The sequence below is a fragment of the Lethenteron reissneri genome, chromosome 47 (assembly GCF_015708825.2).
Source record: "Lethenteron reissneri isolate LAM-NWPU_2019-01 chromosome 47, ASM1570882v1, whole genome shotgun sequence".
Taxonomy (NCBI): Eukaryota; Metazoa; Chordata; class Hyperoartia; order Petromyzontiformes; family Petromyzontidae; genus Lethenteron; species Lethenteron reissneri.
Genome location: NC_083825.1, coordinates 8,537,231 through 8,555,732, shown reverse-complemented (window position 1 = coordinate 8,555,732; position 18,502 = coordinate 8,537,231).

Here is an 18,502-nt window from a genome sequence, read left to right as displayed (position 1 = left end):
TGTAAACAATTGTTTTAGTTTATTTAAAAACATCAATTTATATAATGTAGCATGGAACACATCCAAGAGGACGTCCACCGAGGCGATGGAGCAATTAAATCAAATTAAGGTGCTGCGGTAGCGACATGTTAACTACCTGCTATATGGGTGGTCATGGGTTCGATGTCGACCATGACGCCTGCTGTGTATTTGGAGTTTGCATGGTCTCTCTGTGATCGTGTGGATTTTTCTCCAGGTCCTCCGGTTGCTCTCTCCACATTCAGAAACATGCATTTAGATTATTTGGTTGCTAAACATTTCCACGCGATAAAGCCGCTTCGTTAAGCTATCATTTGTGGCCAGGTGTCTTCTGAAAATGAGATACATAGCTCAACGAGCCTTATCTGGTAAAATAAAAAAGCATTTAATGGTTTAGATTATGTGCAGGTGCTGGGTGTATCACTACGTAACAAAAATTGAGAATTGGCAGTGACTTGGGGAGACCGTACAGCAGTGGATTGAACTTGGCCGATGATGATTATAGTATAATTAGTGACAATATATTGACTTAAAGCTTTCGTGGAGTTCATATTCCTTGGGTCTTTCGGTAAAGCTACGTAGCAATCGTCTTCAAATAAGCAATCGTCTTCAGGTGAAGACGATTGCTTATTTTGATTATTTTTATTCTATCTACGTGGTTTTACCGAAAGACCCACAGAATATAGTGACAATATGTTGATGTTGATTATGTCTGATAAATATTCCAGACTGTTTCGCTGTTTTGTCATTTTGTTCCACGATAATTTACACAAAAAACGGTAACATTGCCCCTCGGTATATGTCAGGACAAAGTCCTCTATGCTGAATACACAGACTTCACCAACTGGATACACATTTACAAAGCAACTTGCACTACGTTCCAATACACGACAGTGTATGTGTGTATGTTCAACTTCTTTTGCACCGTATGTAGCCAAACGTGCAAATCGTAGGTGCGGATTGTTTGCTCTGGGTCATGAGAGTCAACACGCTATAATAAAGCACATTTTATATGCGTAATAGCATTGAGCAATAAGTTACAACCCGCATTTAAAAATATATAATTTCATAAACGAGTCACTTGGCAGGCACACCTCTCAACACATGGAAGACATAGTGGGTGATAAATAATCGTACACCATATACTGTATTGAAATATATTTACAAATAAATGTATATACGGAGGAGAACGGTGGTGCAGTGACGAGCACTCTACGCTAAGAATCCAGTGACCTGATTTCAATACCCAGCCACCGCTCACATCATGGTGATATCTGAACCGGTTTTGGGCCCCCTCCTCACCAATCCCCACTAACGAGTGTGGTGAAGTATGGAATGAAGAAAAACATCATCATCATATATTTCTATACACTAGCATGGTCCGGGTGGGTGGTGTTGTGGTTAGAATGCGTGGCTACAATCACAAGGATTCGATTTTAAATCCAAGTTTGGGGATCGACGCAACCCTTTGTAGATAAACTGGGAAACCAATTTGTGGTTCTCCTCTAGATAATATCATAACAATTCTCTTGATTCATAATCAACGTTTTTGGGTTTAGATCGCGTTATTTATAAATGTGTCGTAACCCTCCACCACCCGACACGGCCAATCAGTAAAAAAGTGTCACGTTGACAAAAGACAAATAGTTCACTGCTTTAGCCCACCGGTGTGTTGAAGCGTGAAACCACAACATTTACAATTTGAGTACGACGTTTCGCTGGTAATTACATCCAGCATCATCGGGCAATTCGCCACAATGGTGACACTTTTTTACTGATTGGCCGTGTCGGTTGGTGGAGGGTTACGACACATTTATAAATAACGCGATCTAAACCCAAAAACGTTGATTATGAATAATATTGGTCGCGAAAGCCTACGTGTTAAATTCCCTTGATCTTCACAGGGAGAAGGCTCACAGTCTCAAGACTGTGTGCCACGGTGGCGAGATGTTAATAACCTACCTCGCCTAGTATGCATGAGCACGTGACTTGAATCTCGACCCTGACGCCTGCTGTATATCTGGAGTTTGCGGTGTCTCTCTCCACGTGGTCGCGTCGATTTTTCACCAACTCCTCCGGGTTTTCCCCTCCACATTTATAATCAACATCACGCGTTTCGAGCATTTGGCTGCTGTACATTTCCACATGATGACGATAAGCCACGTCGCTGAGCTATCATGTGTGGCCAGGTGGCTTCTGAAAAAGAGCTTACATAGCTCAGTGGGCCTTAGCTGGTCAAATAAAATAGAAATAGTGCAATAGGGCAGGAAACCGGAGTAATTGGCGAAAGTCGACCTATGTATGCAAGGGTAACGCATATCTCCACACAGATAGATTGCATAGATTGCTGTACCGCAGTCTTCTGGCCACCTCAAAGCCCAAGCCTGTGTAACAACACCTGGTTTTACTCTTTGATTCTTTCGGTAAAGTCACGTAGAAAGAAAATAAATTAAATAATAGAATACGACGCTTCGATTGCAATCGATCTTGTTTCCCTCGGTCACTTCGGGGTGGATTCATTGACATGATAATTTCTCTGCTCCATCAGCTGCCCCAGCAGACCCACCTCTCTCTCTCTCTGCCCCCCCCCCCTTCTTTCTATTTAAGGCCTCGACATAGAGGCATTGGGTCTCTGTGTGTCTATGTTGTGTGTCTCTGTGTTGTCTCTCTCTGCTTGTGTGTCTGTCTGCGTGTCTCCGCGTCTGTGTTTTGTCTCTCTCTCAAATTTAGTTCTACGTGATGACGGTTGCTTGTGTTGCAATCGAAACGTCGTACTCTATTATTTAATTTATTTTCTTTCTACGTGACTTTACCGAAAGAACCAAAGAGTAATTTTTGCAGTCACGAAAGCTTCAAATCAAGTTTGAAACACCTGGTGTCTCCAGGGCATTCACCCATTAAAATGCTAGTCAGGGTTTAATCCTACTTTCAGGGTGATTTTTGAATGGGCAATTACCAATGGTTTAGGACTTAATATATAGGATTCATGCTGCCACACGCTCGTTTGAGCAGAACACTTACCTCATTGTTTTATATTATATATGCACAAGTGCAATGACAGTTTGATACATTTCAAGTCACAATAAGTCCACGCACAGTAAGTGATTTGGGTCAAGTATTTAAAACGTGAAGACCAGAGGTTCCATCTGAAGGGATTAAACCCAGGTGAAATATTTCCATTACAAACATGTTTGCGTACTAACAATTGCATTTTGAAGCAAATTATCTTGCAATGTGTTGTCATTTAATCCGACATCCATTATTATCATAGCAGCTGTAGAGTGTCTCACGGAAGCTTAATGATGATGATAGTCTAAAAATGAATGCACACAACAATCTAGTGTTTCTGCAAGCTAGTCTGCTGAAAAGTCTACGGAGGAAATAAACCCCTCGATAATCTCAAAATTGTATTTAAAAACCTCACGTGATGTTGGAGGTACGAAACACAGCTTTAGTCACCGATGTCCTGATATATATAATGCTGTACAACTATCCACACACACGCCCAGAACTCCCTTTATTGACATTCCGATGCAAGTGTATTTTGATGTATTACATCGTCTTTGCAATTATGCAATGCTCAAGGTCCCACAATAACTCATCCATCGCATGGTGTTCTCTTACACCTCGGGAGTTCCACACCATGACACGCCACGAACATTGACCCTGCACACAATCCACGTCTTGTTCACGCATCTCACACCTCAACTCGGCGGAGACACGTGTGAAGCACTGCTTCAAATTCGATGTTCGTGATGGATTCTATTTTTTTAACAAACATCGGTGGTAAGACATTCGTGGAATATTGCTATGGAATGACCTTATCCTAGAAGTAGATATATCATGGATGATAATGTTGTTGATAACCTTGTTGCAGAAGGAAAACAAACACTCTTCGTTTCTGCTACATCTATTTAAAACAAACTGAAGTGGGCCACATTTGCAGAATGTCAAATGGAAATGCTTGTGTGTCCATAAAAAACACGCTTTTAAAATTACCTAAAAATACTCAATTTGCGTGACGCAGCAACGTTATCAGCCTCCAATAAATGTACTGTCGACTGCGTAACATCGTGATTTCGTAATAGCCTCGTGCTATGAAAGTGGCGCAGATGTCAAATTCACCACATCATCATCATTAATTGTCATTGCATTTGGCGCCTTGAGCCTTTTTGTGAAAAAGGCAAATTATGATTGTGAAATACTTGACTTTGGCATAATGCATTGGCCATGCTGACAAATCAGTGCATGCAAATCACTCACCACTTCTCTTTCTGAGAAGTCGGTCTGCTTCTGGTAATGTGAGACCCGGGCAAAAATCAATCCTCTGCAATGTTGTCAGATTTTTTTTTTTATATAATAATGGTGATAAAGGTTCAGCCCTTCATTTGCGTTGTCACGCCACTTGCTGGTGGAAGAGCTTCCACGAGACCAAAATCGAGTCTACACCCTAGATAGGAGATCTAATTGATCAGACGACCGCTGGACCTGTTCTTTAAATTAAATCTTGAATTGTCACGCGAGACACGTCTGTGTACAAAATTTCAGCTCGCTAGACTTCGTAGATCCGAATATATTAAACGTCAAAGATTTGAAAGAATATGAACGTACAACACGGCGAGTTAAATAAAAGTGTGTAATAAAAATGTGTAAAAACCATTACACCGTGTATGTGTGGAATTATAAAATAAATAATTTAACCCATAAAAAATGAGACGTGGATTTTTTTTTCTAGATTTAGCGATAATTCAACGTGTAAAATTACTGCCATAATTTCATGCTCATATATGATTTGCTTTCCAGTTTCACACTGCAATGTATAATTTAAATAATAGATGGACATTAATTATTTAGCAACACAATATTCATAGATGATTCTCCAAAAACACTTTCTAGAAAGTTGTTTCATGATATGTTTGCAATTTCTTCATTACTATTATATAAATCATCCCATCTTGATTTAAAGCTTTCGTGACTGCAGGAATACATATTATTGGGACCCTTTTCTAAAAATTACTGCTTGCGTTACGATCGAAACGTCGTAGTTTTCTGTTATTTTTTATTATTTTCTTTGAACCTATCTACGTGACTTTACCGAAAGACCCAAGAATATGAATCCACCCAATTGCTTTGCTTTTCTCTTCCTTACTCGGCATTTATTCTCTTCAACTTGTGTTACACTTCCTCGTTGTGTATGTTTTTCTACTCATACGTGTACCTTAAAATATGCAAGTTCAAATATCACTCGCCGCTGATGTTAGCCGTGGCCAGGAATCTAACCCTCGTTTCCAGGTTCACGTCGCAGACGCGCTGAACCACGTCTGTCACCACCAAAGCCGCATTGTATCAACAAAGATTAACCAGCAACATATAATCGGTGATCTAAATATTATTCTTGGTTCTTTCGGTAAAGTCACGTAGAAGGGAAAATAATAAAATAAAAATAAAACCTAATAAAATTAAATTCTCACGACGTTTCGGCACACAACACAAGCATCCGTCCTCAGGTGAAGAACAGAGCTGTCTGAAAAACAGCGTCGTAATGAACACTGCTAAGCTTGGCAGCGTATATTTTATCTGGGTGGGAGCAGCAGATTGCCTTGACAAAGGAGTTTACATATAGCAGTGTTCATTACGACGCTGTTTTTCAGACAGCTCTGTTCTTTACCTGAGGACGGCTGCTTGTGTTGTGGCCGAAACGTCGTGAGAATTTTATTTTATTATGTTTAATTTTTATTTTATTATTTCCCTTCTACGTGACTTTACCGAGAGAACCAAGAAGATTAATCCATGCAGTCACGAAAGCTTTAAATCGAAAAATAAAAGATGTAAATATTTCCACAACACCCAGAAAATCGTGCATAAGAACAGACACGACCAACGCCTCTTCATGGGGGTGGCATGTCTCACAAAAGCTATCTTGATGCTAAACAGAAACTCAGAGATTGCGTGGCAAACCTGTTCGCTCGGTCGCCGCTGGCTGTTTGCAAACCAATGGGCACCATATTTGAAATGCCAGCGTTGGTCCTTGTCTTAACATAACATACAGGTTTAACCCGTAGGCTTTCGCGACCAATATTATTCATAATAAAGTTTTTGGGTTAGATCGCGTTATTCTGGCGAATTTCCCGATGATGCTGGATGCAATTACCAGCGAAACGTCGTACTCAAAAATGGTAAATGTTGTGGTTTCACTCTTCAACACACCGGTGGGCTAAAGTAGTGAACTATTTGTCTTTTGCCAACGTGACACTTTTTTGCTGATTGGCCGTGTCGGGTGGTGGAGGGTTACGACACATTTATAAATAACGCGATCTAATCCAAAAACATTTATTATGAATAACACACAGGGTTTGTGCGGATGGCAGACAGGGTCGTTATTCCGCCTGTGCGGATCATGACTGCGTAGCCGACAGGATTGTTCTGCCTCGGTGAGATCATGTCTGCGAGGAACAAACTGCTGGGCGGCTGGGATTTGCAAAGTATGCTCTGGCAGTTGGAACCAGAATCCACTTTCATGAATTAACGGACATTGATCGTCATTGTGAAAACACGAGGCAAGAGTCGATTCTTATTTTCTTTCGTGTTCACTTGAAAGGGCCGCACCTGTCGCGGGAAGTGCGTGTTTGGATTTTCGTCATCATTTTATTTTTAGACGATGTGGAAACGAATCGTTTAGAGGTCACATGAATGTCAGATAATAAAGCCAAACAGAAGCCCCTTGAACGGAGTACTGTAATTATATTTACTGCCCACACATTGCAATGCTCAAACAAGGATTGGGCGGTGCTAATTTCGTCCGATACAAATTGCGTGTGTAAGAATCGATGTTTATTTTTGATTCATGTATGTCACGGCGAACCCGTTCACAGACTCTTCAACAACAAAAAACCCCACCAATCAATTCTTAAGTAGGGAATCTCAACCCGGAATACGCGACATTCCATTCAGTCGCTCGGAGGAAGGGGACGTGGTGGTGGATTATTTCATCACCACTGCACAGTGGCGTAGTGACTACATCATCACCCCAGTCGGTGCGGCAATGGGACAGGTGGGGCCCCAGCGTTTGATGTGTCACGCGCGGTCGCACCTAGGGCTATGACATGTCGCGACTCGTAACCGCATCGTTACGCTCACGGTTTCGAGCATTTAACGCTGCAGGGGCGCTCCGTCTTCGCAAAATAAGTGTTTTTTGTTCTTTTACACTGTTGTTGAAAAACACATCTCGCTGTGGTTGTCAAGGGGGGCCCCCCAACTCGTCGCTTTGGCCACCAGAGGGGGTCGAGGCACCCCCTGGATGCAGTGCCGGTTATCCCGGGAGCAAAAGTAGCTACATATGCTACGGGCCCCGCACTTTCAAAGGCCCCCGCGCTGAACGCTTTCAAGCTATCAATTCCGGTTCAGTGATTCTGCACTTGCTCTATTACTATAGTACTATACTGCCTTCAACTTTTATTAACGACTGGGTGTTTAAGGTTATCTGGCTGTATAGCAAATGAAAAAATACAATTACTTTACTATGCAAGTAAAAAATGTGTTTTAATATTTACGTGTTATTTTTTTATTTAGGGCCCCTTCATAACATATGCTACAGGCCTCGCACTAGCTTCATCCGGCACTGCCTGCCTACCCCCACGCAAGTTACGCTAACTGCTGCGCTGTATACACTTTAGACTTTCCATATACAGTATTGGTCTCATGCAATACGGCCGTGTCCATCACAAATGTGGCTTTTGTAATAATACTGTAATAATCATAATGAGAAGTTGTATAGCCCCGTAGCACGGTGAGCCATCACACGGGCGCTGGTAGACCACTGCCGATGCGTGTGTGCGGTACGACGGTTATGGGGAGCGGTGGCGCAGTGGTTAGCGCACTGCGCTACGAACCCTGCCACCTGAGTTCGATTTTCGCTCATGGCCAACATCGGTGACGAATATTTTAACCGGTCCTGGGTCTCTCCTAGGTCGACTCAGCCTTAAATGAGTACCTAGTGGAGTGCGTGAACATCAGCGCTGGGGAGACAAAGGCGAACGAGCGTGGTGCTGGCCACCGACCCCCTCGTGTGCCACAGTGCCGGCCTTCATAGGTGCTCGCTAACAGCACTTGCCCCAACAGTCTCTTATAGGCTATACGGGGGATTCATATTCTTGGTTCTTTCGGTAAAGTCACGTAGAAGGGAAACAATAAAATGATAAAAATATGAAACGAAAAAATTCTCACGACGTTTCGCCTGCAACACAAGCAATCATCATCAGGTGTGAAAAACACAGCAATAAAATTGTCTTGCTGTGTTTTGTATTATGATTGCTTGTGTTGCAGTCGACACGTCGTGAGAATTGTATTTTTTATATTTTTATTATTTTATTGTTTCCCTTCTACGTGACTTTACCGAAAGAACCAAGAATATAAACCCCTGCAGTCACGAAAGCTTTAAATACAATTTTATATGGGGGATCTTTGTCTTTTTTCGTGGGTCACGAAGGTGAATCTTTCCACCGCTCTGCTGGCGGTGGTGATAAGTCAGCCATGTAAGTTCCAAAAGTCCTACAGCAGGAGCCAGTCTCGGCATGAAATGACTCCAATTGACTTTACGCATTTCTCCGGCTATGGAGTTGTTTGATTGTGCGCTGAGTCTACCGAAGTCTGGAAGTTGAACTCCTTATCTTCGGCTTCGACTGTGACCAATTCGCTTGGAATGGAGCCCGATCTCATCAGATCTCAGAAGCTAAGCAGGCTTGAGCCTGGATAGTGTGTGCGAGATATGGGTGAACTTGCATTAGTGCCCATAATTACATGGTTTTGTTTTGGGTTAGATCGCATTCGATCGCGTTGTGTGCGCATCGTCTACGCGATCTAACCCCCCAAAAAACTTGCATTATGGATGATATTGGTCGCGAAAGCCTACGTGTTAAATTGCAATTGTGGATTTAGTGAATCCTGATTTAAGCTATCGTGTTCATTAACACGTTTGGGTTTTTTTTTTTTGGGGGGGGTGCAAATATTTGTATGCGTGCTCTATCATGTTAACCTTCAAACGCTCGCTGTTTGATACTTGATTTGCCCCCCACGTCTGAGCTGCAATATGGTAAATGCAATTGCAGAGATCTCACATCACACGGCATCACTGCAGTGGCCAAAATAACATGCTGATCTGTATCGACTGCCGCCAGGGAGAATAATAACGCAGCCGATAGACGGACAGAAACATCGAGTGACACTCCAAGTGAGTTCAATAACACTCCGTTTAAACTTTTCACTTGATAGGTTCCTCGCTTTTCGTCGGTTCTTTTGATGGTAGAGGCAGAATTTAAATTAGACTGAAAGTAATACGCGCACCATCGCATACAACTAACTCAAAATAATAACGAGAGTCGCTGTGGAGGATATAAATAACATACATGTACAGACAATGTCAAGGAAGTCTGACTCTACTGATGAGATGCGAAACATTGAGATCATTCCTGAGTTGTCTTTGAGCTGTACGCCTTTTGGCGTCCTCTGGTCGAGCACCAATTGGGTCGAGGCTCAAAAGAAAGCCGTCCCTTGGTGTGGACCAATCAGTTTCAAGGATAATGCATATATTATCATAGTATGTTTTTTGTTTGCATTTTGACTGCAAGTATTGTGGTTAATGCAGACATAAATCCTCGTAAAAAGGTTTCAGTTTTGTTGCCATAAAAAAGGGGAAAACCCCTATTTTCATTCCTGAGTTGTCGTGTTTAGAATTAATGCTGCTGATGCACTCTTAAGAAGGCTGTGCGGCTGATGGGATGTGACAAGGATACGTGAAAGAGACGTTACTTGCTCATTTATTTAGTGACGGTACACAATTATATCGACATATCTGTCAACCCATACGGTTTTCCCGTATTCTTGTGCAGGGAAATTGAGTTTTCAGGTCCATACGGCATACAGCCGTTTCAATATGGACAACAAAAATAGTGTGTTTGTGTTTCTACCTTGTGATGGGACTTTGTCGGATGAACGTTGAGATTTATAAGGGACACGGGGTGACCAATAATTCTAGATTTGAAGCTTTCGTGACTGCAAGGATTCATATTCTTAGGTTTTTTCGGTAAAGTCACGTAGGTAAAAAAAAACTTGAAATTAATAATTATAAAATTCACGACGTTTCGGAGGCAACACAAGCTTCCGTCTTCAGGTAGAACTTACTTGATACAGCTGTCGTGCTGTGACGGTTCCACCTGAAGACGGAAGCTTGTGTTGCCTCCGAAACGTCGTGATTTTTATTTTATTTTTATTCTACTTTTATTAATTTTAATTTTTTACCTACGTGACTTTACCCAAAAAACCTAAGAATCTGGCCAATAATGTCTGAATTGGTCTGTAATAAGGCAGGGCACTGATAAGGGGTTGACAGGTATGCATCGATACATGAGCATCAGCTTATGCCTGCACAAATACATGTCGACATAACAGTCCAACATGCTGATCTTGTCAAAGAGCATTCACCATCACACAAACTCCGGTCATCCTCGCAGCAACAGAAGCGGCTTTTGGCTAACCATCAAACAAAGACGGCGATTACCGCATCGCGCGCTTTCATATGCGCTTCTGTGGCCGTCTGGAACGCTCCTCCTTCCGATATTAGGAATACACCGGAGCTATGCACTTTTGAATCTAGATTGAAGACTAATTTCTTTAGAACTGCTTCTTGTGTTAAATTGTAAAATGTGTTGTCCCCTGCACCTACGATTCGCTTGGTTGGCTACGTACGGTGCGGAAGAAGTTCAACATATAATTCCTTGGCTGCCACTCCACTATTATTCTTCACCGGCAGCCCCCTTAGTTATCTTAACGCACGTAAATACTCGACGTAAAACTACACAGCATACTATGTTTAACGTGCAGTTCATACGTACGTACGTACGTGCACACAAACGCTACGTATGCCCGAACAATATAAGCGTGTTAAACTTTGTCCCCCAAGGCGCTGGCAAAAAAAAAGATAGCGTACTCCGAAACATTGCACCCAACTCTACAATGTTGAACGCGTTGACGATCAACAGAGGACCCATTACTGTCAAGTATAGAGAGACGTAATCAAAGCAGTGTGCGGGGGAGGCTCGAGGTCAATAAACACAGCTCTTGGCATGGATAAGCTCGTGCGGACCGATGCAACCGGGGGGGGGAGGGATGGTGGGAGCTTCCCTCGCTGCCAACACTGCAAACCCCGTTCCGTATGGCGGACCGTCATCTGCCCGTTGCCAAACTCATGCGCATGTGGTTAGGGAACCCCCGGGGGGGCGGGGGGGGAGTAAAAGTTCGCCACTTCGACGGTGTTTGTTCCTGGTCAGCACAATGTGCATCGCGTTGTCGTGTATTTGCTCAAGTTTATATATTTTTTTTAAGGCACGTAACGTGCTCTTTCTTAGGGGCCGTCCATAAATGACGTCACGCACCTAGGGGGGGGGGGGGGTCAGGCTTCAAATAAATATAGACAACACGTTCTACTTAATTAAATAGACTTTTTAATAAATGTTTTCTCCTACAACATCAGAGTGCAGCGCCACATTAAATACGCACTACAATGACAATAGTTTAAAGCGATTTGAAGTATGTATTATATTTTGGGGGGGGGGGGCAGAGCTTTGTGACGTCATATTTGAGGGGGGGGGTCTGACTTTTTGTGACGCCGTGTGACGAAGGGGGGGGGGGGGGTCAAAAGTCGTCCAAAATCGCGTGACGTCATTTATGGACGGCCCCTTATGACAGATGCTACGAAAGTAATGCCTCCTACCCCCCCTCCAACTTCACCCCCCCCCTCCCAATAACTCTCATACAAAACGTAGAGATTCGTAGTAATGTGATGACCTATTGGGCTTCACTCAACATAGTCTCCGTCCTCTTTTTGTCTCAGCAGTTGTGCCGACAAGGATTGATGAACGTCATATGACCATTTTGTGAACTACATGGCGTGTTCGGTGTGAGAGTGACCGGCGTTGGCTGTGTGGCAGAGGTCGCAATCGGGTACCCGATACCCGTACCCTACCCGATACCTGGCTACCCGTACCCAGCCGGGTACGGGTACCCATTTGCGACCCTAGTGCGGCCTGGTACGAGTAAGGAATCAAAACCCATTTTTCGATTTAAAGCTTTCGTGACTGCAGGAAAGATTATTTTATTATGTTTAATTTTTGTTATTTTATTACTTCCCTTCTACGTGACTTTACCGAAAGAACCAAGAAGATGAATCAAAACCCGTTTGCGACCTCTGCTGTGTGGTGGATGGGGCAGCTCATTCCACCCGAACTATGTAGTGGCATCTGGCTGGCCATCGAACAAAGACGGTCACTGGCATCGTGCGCTTTTAGATGCCCTTCTGCGGCCGTCTGGAACGTTCTTCCTTCTGATATTAGTGTTGAGGCGTAAATGATGACTCGGAGGAAGATCGTCATGTAAGGGATTGCGCCAGTTATTTATTAAGGGTTTAGACAACTTCCCCCAGGGGTAGGGGTCCTTCACTAGGTTCCTCGCACGAACCTAAACTCGATCTCTTCCTTAGCTCGGCTAGCTCCGGTCTCTCTCCCTCGAGTCGGATCGGGGACTGAGCCAACTCCACCGACCGGGGAGAAAAGCACCACCTATGACTACCACCGGCTTCTTTCTCAACTCTCTCTCTCAGCTCTACCCCTGACTGGCAATACAACCATCCACCATCCCGGGCTCCCAAAGTGACCCCGGTTTCGTCACGGGGTCCCCCTTAAGTACCTATAGGAGACATGACGTCATCGCCCCACCCAGCGCGCATGACGCCACGTTCCATGACGTCATCGCCCTGCCCAGCGCGCATAACGCCACGTACCCATATTACTCCTCTACATTAGGAAACAACTGGGAGCTATGCACTTTTAAATCTAGATTTAAATATAATAATTTATTTAGAATAGATTCTTGTGTCCAGTTTGTTGTACTTCCCTGATGAACACCATTGGCTACGTTCGGTGCGAAAGAAGTTCAACATACACACAGTATTGTAATCTGATGTTCTCTGACTCCGTGTGTTGGCTGACATTTGAAAGAGTGCTTCTGCCAATTGACGCCTATGCTCTGGAGTCAGTTGGCCATACTGATGTTACCATGGTTGCCTCAATGTCTGTTTAACGCGTTGGCTTTCACAGAACAATACTATCCATAGTTCTAGATTTGAAGCTTTCGTGACTGCAAGGATTCATATTCTTAGGTTTTTTCGGTAAAGTCACGTAGGTAAAACATCAAAATTAATAAAAATAAAATAAAGATCACGACGTTTCGGAGGCAACACAAGTCTCCGTCATCAGGTGGGACCGTCACAGCCAGATTAGCTGCATCAAGTGAGGCAATGATTCAAGATGTAATCCCTTAAAAGCCAGTTGAGGGGGGAGGAGAGGGGGGGGGGAGCTCATCAGAATGTGGTAGCCAATGAATGGAACGTATCGGGAGGGAGGGGGGCGGGGCCAAAAGGGTGGGCGACGGCGTGGAAGCGATTGTGCGCAAGCGACAAACTGCTGCACACGCCAACGTCTTGGACAGAGAGGGGGAGGGGGAGGCCTGATACACATGATAGAAAAGAAAAGAAAATGCGTATGTTTATACCAATGCTGGCTGAACAATGAAGGGATTACTGTTAAACACTGGGGAAGTTAACACTCGGTAAAGTAAAGTAAAATAGTGCCTGTCAGATAAGATGGTCCAAAAAAGTGTAATTAAGTCTTTTTTTTGCGTGGTTAATAACATCTTTCCAATGATTACTAAGTTTGTACCCATCATCACGGTTTAAATTATGTCTGTGTTTGTATATTTGTATGGCTTCGTGTACAAACCTTTGATGGTAGCCAGGAGGTTTGCAGAGAACCTTGGTCTCGGAAAAGACAATTTCATGAGAGCCCACCGAGTTGTAGCAATGATCGGCAACCGCCGAAGAATCAGTTCTGCCGTGTTTCAGATCTGACTATCCATAGTAGATGTGTTTTGGGTTAGATTGCGTAAATATAAATGTGTCGTTAAACCCGCCATCAACCGACACAGCCAACTAGTAAGGTTTGTCGCGTAAACAGAACGTGGCCAATTCGTCACGAGTACAACACACCGGTGTGTTGGAGAGCCAAGCCACAACATTTCAATGTGCCAGCAAAGTGTCTCGAATTGGACATCTTGTTGGCACATAACCATGACGAGCGGCGCAGCCAGTAAATATTCGACCACGTGAACGCAACGCGTCACAAAAAGAACAGCTCTCCATTGTATTTACGATGTCAACGTCATCGGTGCCACTTGTGGCGAGATGTTCACTACCTGTGTTGGAGATTAAACCCACGGCATTGACGATTCAAGGACGACATTTCGTCGGAATAATGACAATCAGCCTCATCGGGCGCACGGCCAGAGTTGTGGAGGAATCCTGTTGCGGTCTAAAATAGAGGGGGGGGGATAAATGTGATAAATGTGATAAATGTGATCAATAAATGTCTACGTCCTTCCTGAGTGCTGCCCCCCCCCCCCCCCCCAATTGGTTTAATGTGGACTCCTGGACTCTGGCCTCTTTGGCTCCGGGATTTGTGCCTTTTCCCCATCGGTCCACAGTGGTTTGCCGCGGTTTTGTCCGCTCCCCCCCCCCCCACATCTCTCTCTCTCCGTCTCTGCCAGGAGTCCCTCTCGCCTTCTCCCTGGATTTTGTTTCCTCTGCTCCCTGCGTCGCTGTCAACCTACTCCCCAGCGTTTTCCCTACTTTTATAAATGCATCTTGAGGATGCCGTTGCGTTGAGACCGCAGTTGGAGTTGTTGTTGCTGTTGCAGAGTTGACGCTGACAGCGACTTGAACGCACAACCTTGCAATCATGAACCCAAGGGATTTCGTGAGTGCTGTATTTCCAACTCAGCTGTATTAATACGTTTAACATACTCTGCGTTCAGCGTGACTGTCTGACATGCTGTCATTAAATATGTAGCTCACCTATTGACAATGTTTATCAGAAAATCAGAATCCGAATATTTACGTATACTGGAGGAATCCGATGAGCTATAAAGCTCTTTATCACACATGTCCAGTAGGGGCAGGTAAGAACGTTACAGCAACAAGCAATACAAAAACATGATAGTAGTGCAAAGTATAGGAAATATAAACAAATCACCTAAAGATATACAAATACAACTCAACCAAAGCCATCATACCACGAAAAGCCCACCGAGGTATTAACCTCATTTTCAGAAGCGACCCTGCCACAAATGATAGCTCACCAAAATGGGCCATCACTTAGACACTTAAATCACCAAAATATTTATCAAAATAATCTTCATGCATGTTTCCAAATGTGGAGGGAAAAGCTGGAGGATCCTAGGCAATGTTCGGTGCGCATAGCATGTGCTCTGTACGAACAGCATATATTGTCACAGTTATATAATGTAAAAAAAAATATATTCTTTGCAAAGGTTCATGAATATTTCATATTTTTCAAAGCCAATATTTTTTGGACTCAATTTCACACTAAACTGAAGTAAATGAATATGTTAGTAGCTGCATACTGGAAGTAATTTGTTAGAAGAGGGATTTAACTTGCAGTCCTTTATGTGAAATAGTCTAATTTGAAGTAATGATAAGTCGAAATGATCAAGGAGGCTCTGTTATTGAATTGGAAACACTTTGATGATGAAGTCCAGTTACAAGCAATTTGAAATATAAATTATTTGTCTATCAGAGGAGAACACTGTGCAGGAAATAAGCAGGGAATGAAAATCGTGCATACGAATGAATTTTGTAACGCGTTTGTCCGTGGAAATATTTAATAGCTCAACTAAATGGCCTATCATGTGGAAATATATAGTAAAACTCTAGACGCATAACAATAGGGTTATTCCCCTTTTTTCTGGTAACAAAACTGAAACCTTTTACAAGGAATCATGTCTGCATTAACCACAATACTTGTGCCCAAAATGCAAACAAAAAACACGCACTGATAATATATGCATTGTCATTGAAACTGATTGGTCCACACCAGAGACGGCTTTCTTTTGAGCCTCGTCTCAATTGGTGCTAGACCAGAGGACGCCAAAAGGCGCACAGCTCAAAGACAATGCACTATCAAAGTAATGAGGGCTCGGGGTAAGCATCTACATCATCAGACCTCCTTTGCTAGTACCAAAATATAATAATAGGGTTTTCCCCTTTTTTCTGGAAACAAAGCTGAAACCTTTTTACAATCAGCTGTTCAGATGTTAAAACACCATACTGAAACTTTTTACAAGGAATCGTGTCTGCATTAACCACAATAACTTGTGGTCAGAATGCAAACAAAATAAATAAGGGGTGGTCCGAGACAGGTTCTGATTTTCCCCACTCGTGTCGGTCTGGGAGCGGGAATCGAACTCGGGTCGCCGGATTCCTCATGTTAAATTTGAATCACAGTTCCTATGATCACTGTTGTTACATTGTTTTTATAGCTTTATGTTGGTGATTTCGAAAACATATGGTTAAGCCATGTTTCTTGCGGAATTGGCCTGATAACTTTAATCTAAATTGTCTTATGGTTGTTATTGTTTGCCTTGCATCACACTGGGATTTTTGCACACAGCGCTGTAATACGGTGTTTTTTTCTGGAATATTGGCTGGTTTATCCAGGATGTTTCTGTTGCGCGTAGTCGCTTTAAGATGTTCTCTGCTCATATTTAGTTTGTTGCGGTTGCACCCGACTATGAGCCGCATGGCTCACAGGGCTATACCTAATAAATGAAACTTGAAAACTTGAAACTTGAACTATGCCACCGGTTTTTGCTGTTATGCACCGTACACTAAACACCCATGCGCTCGCTATATAGCAAACGCGTGTGTGTGTGCCATGTATATCCTGTACATAGATGGCTTTAGTGCGAAAGCAGAGTAGGCTTTGCAAACAGTAACTCACTTGTTCAGGACCTTTTTTTTTACTAATTGGAAAATGTGCTGCCACTATGGGGAGCCAGGAGCAGGGAGCTCGAGGTAAAGACGACACTTGGTTGGGACTCCGCCTCCCCTCGCAGTGGTTCTCAACCTCGTGTCACTAACTGTACCCCTTGTTTAATTTTGTTTGTTAGGCGCCACGGTGGCGAGATGTTAACTGCCTCACCTGGTATACAGGACAGTGCCGGACTAAGCTAGTGCGGGGCCTGTAGCATATGTTAGAAAGGGGCCCTAAATAAAAAAAACATAAATATAAATAAATACTTGCATAGTAAAGTAATTGGATGTTTTAATTTGCTATACAGCCAGACAATACGACAAATTGATAATCTTAAACATCCAGTCGGTCATAAAAGTTAAAGGCAGTATAGTACTATAGTAATAAAGCAAGTGTAGAATCACTGAACCGGAATTGATAGCTTGAAATCGTTTAGCGCGGGACCCTTGAAAGTGCGGGGCCCGTAGCTACATATGTAGCTACTTTTGCTACTAGAATAATCCGGCACTGATACAGGACGGACGTGGGTTCGATCCCGACTCTGACGCCTGCTGTATATTTGGAGTTTGCGTCTCTGTCTCATCATCATCATCACGGTGGTTAGGAGATCTTAACTACCTCGCCTGGTATGCAGGAGGTCGTGGGTTCGATCCCGACCCTGACGCTGCTGTATATTTGGAGTTTGCGTCTCTCTCTCTCTCATCATCATCATCACGGTGGCTAGGAGATCTTAACTACCTCGCCTGGTATGAAGGAGGTCGTGGGTTCGATCCCGACCCTGACGCTGCTGTATATTTGGAGTTTGCGTCTCTCTCTCATCATCATCATCACGGTGGCTAGGAGATCTTAACTACCTCGCCTGGTATGCAGGAGGCCGTGGGTTCGATCCCGACCCTGACGCCTGCTGTATATTTGGAGTTTGCGTGTCTCTCTCCCCGTGGTTGTGTGGATTTTTCTCCAGGTTCTCCGGTTTTGCCCTCCACATTTAGAATTGTGCGTTTAGAATATTTGGCTGCTGTACATTTCCACACGATGAGCCACTTCGTTGAGCTATCATTTGTGGCCAGGTCGCTTCTGAAAAAGAGCTGTATAGTTCAGTGGGCCTTGTCTGGGTGAAAAATAAATTGTTTCTTTGTTGTCAACTGAGTACCCTCTTCCCTGACCCATCATGGTTCTGAGAAATGTGTGAACAATGAACATCAATGTTTTAACCAGTTGTCCATTTTTGTGAGGTATACTCACTAGCTAGTAACTGTAAGCGAATAAAAAAACTAATTGAACGAACGTTCTGTATGCACGACGTCATTTATTCCCGCTCGCTGGTACCTCTTGGAAACCACATTGTTCTAATATCATTGAGTTTAGACAGGCCTTTTATGGGGCCGTCCATAAATGACGTCACGCGATTTTGGACGATTTTTGACCCCCCCCCCCCCGCACGTCACACGGCGTCACAAAAAGTCAGACCCCCCCTCAAATATGACGTCACAAAGCACTGCCCCCCCCCCCAAAATAAAACATGCTTCAAATCGCTTTAAACTATTGTCATT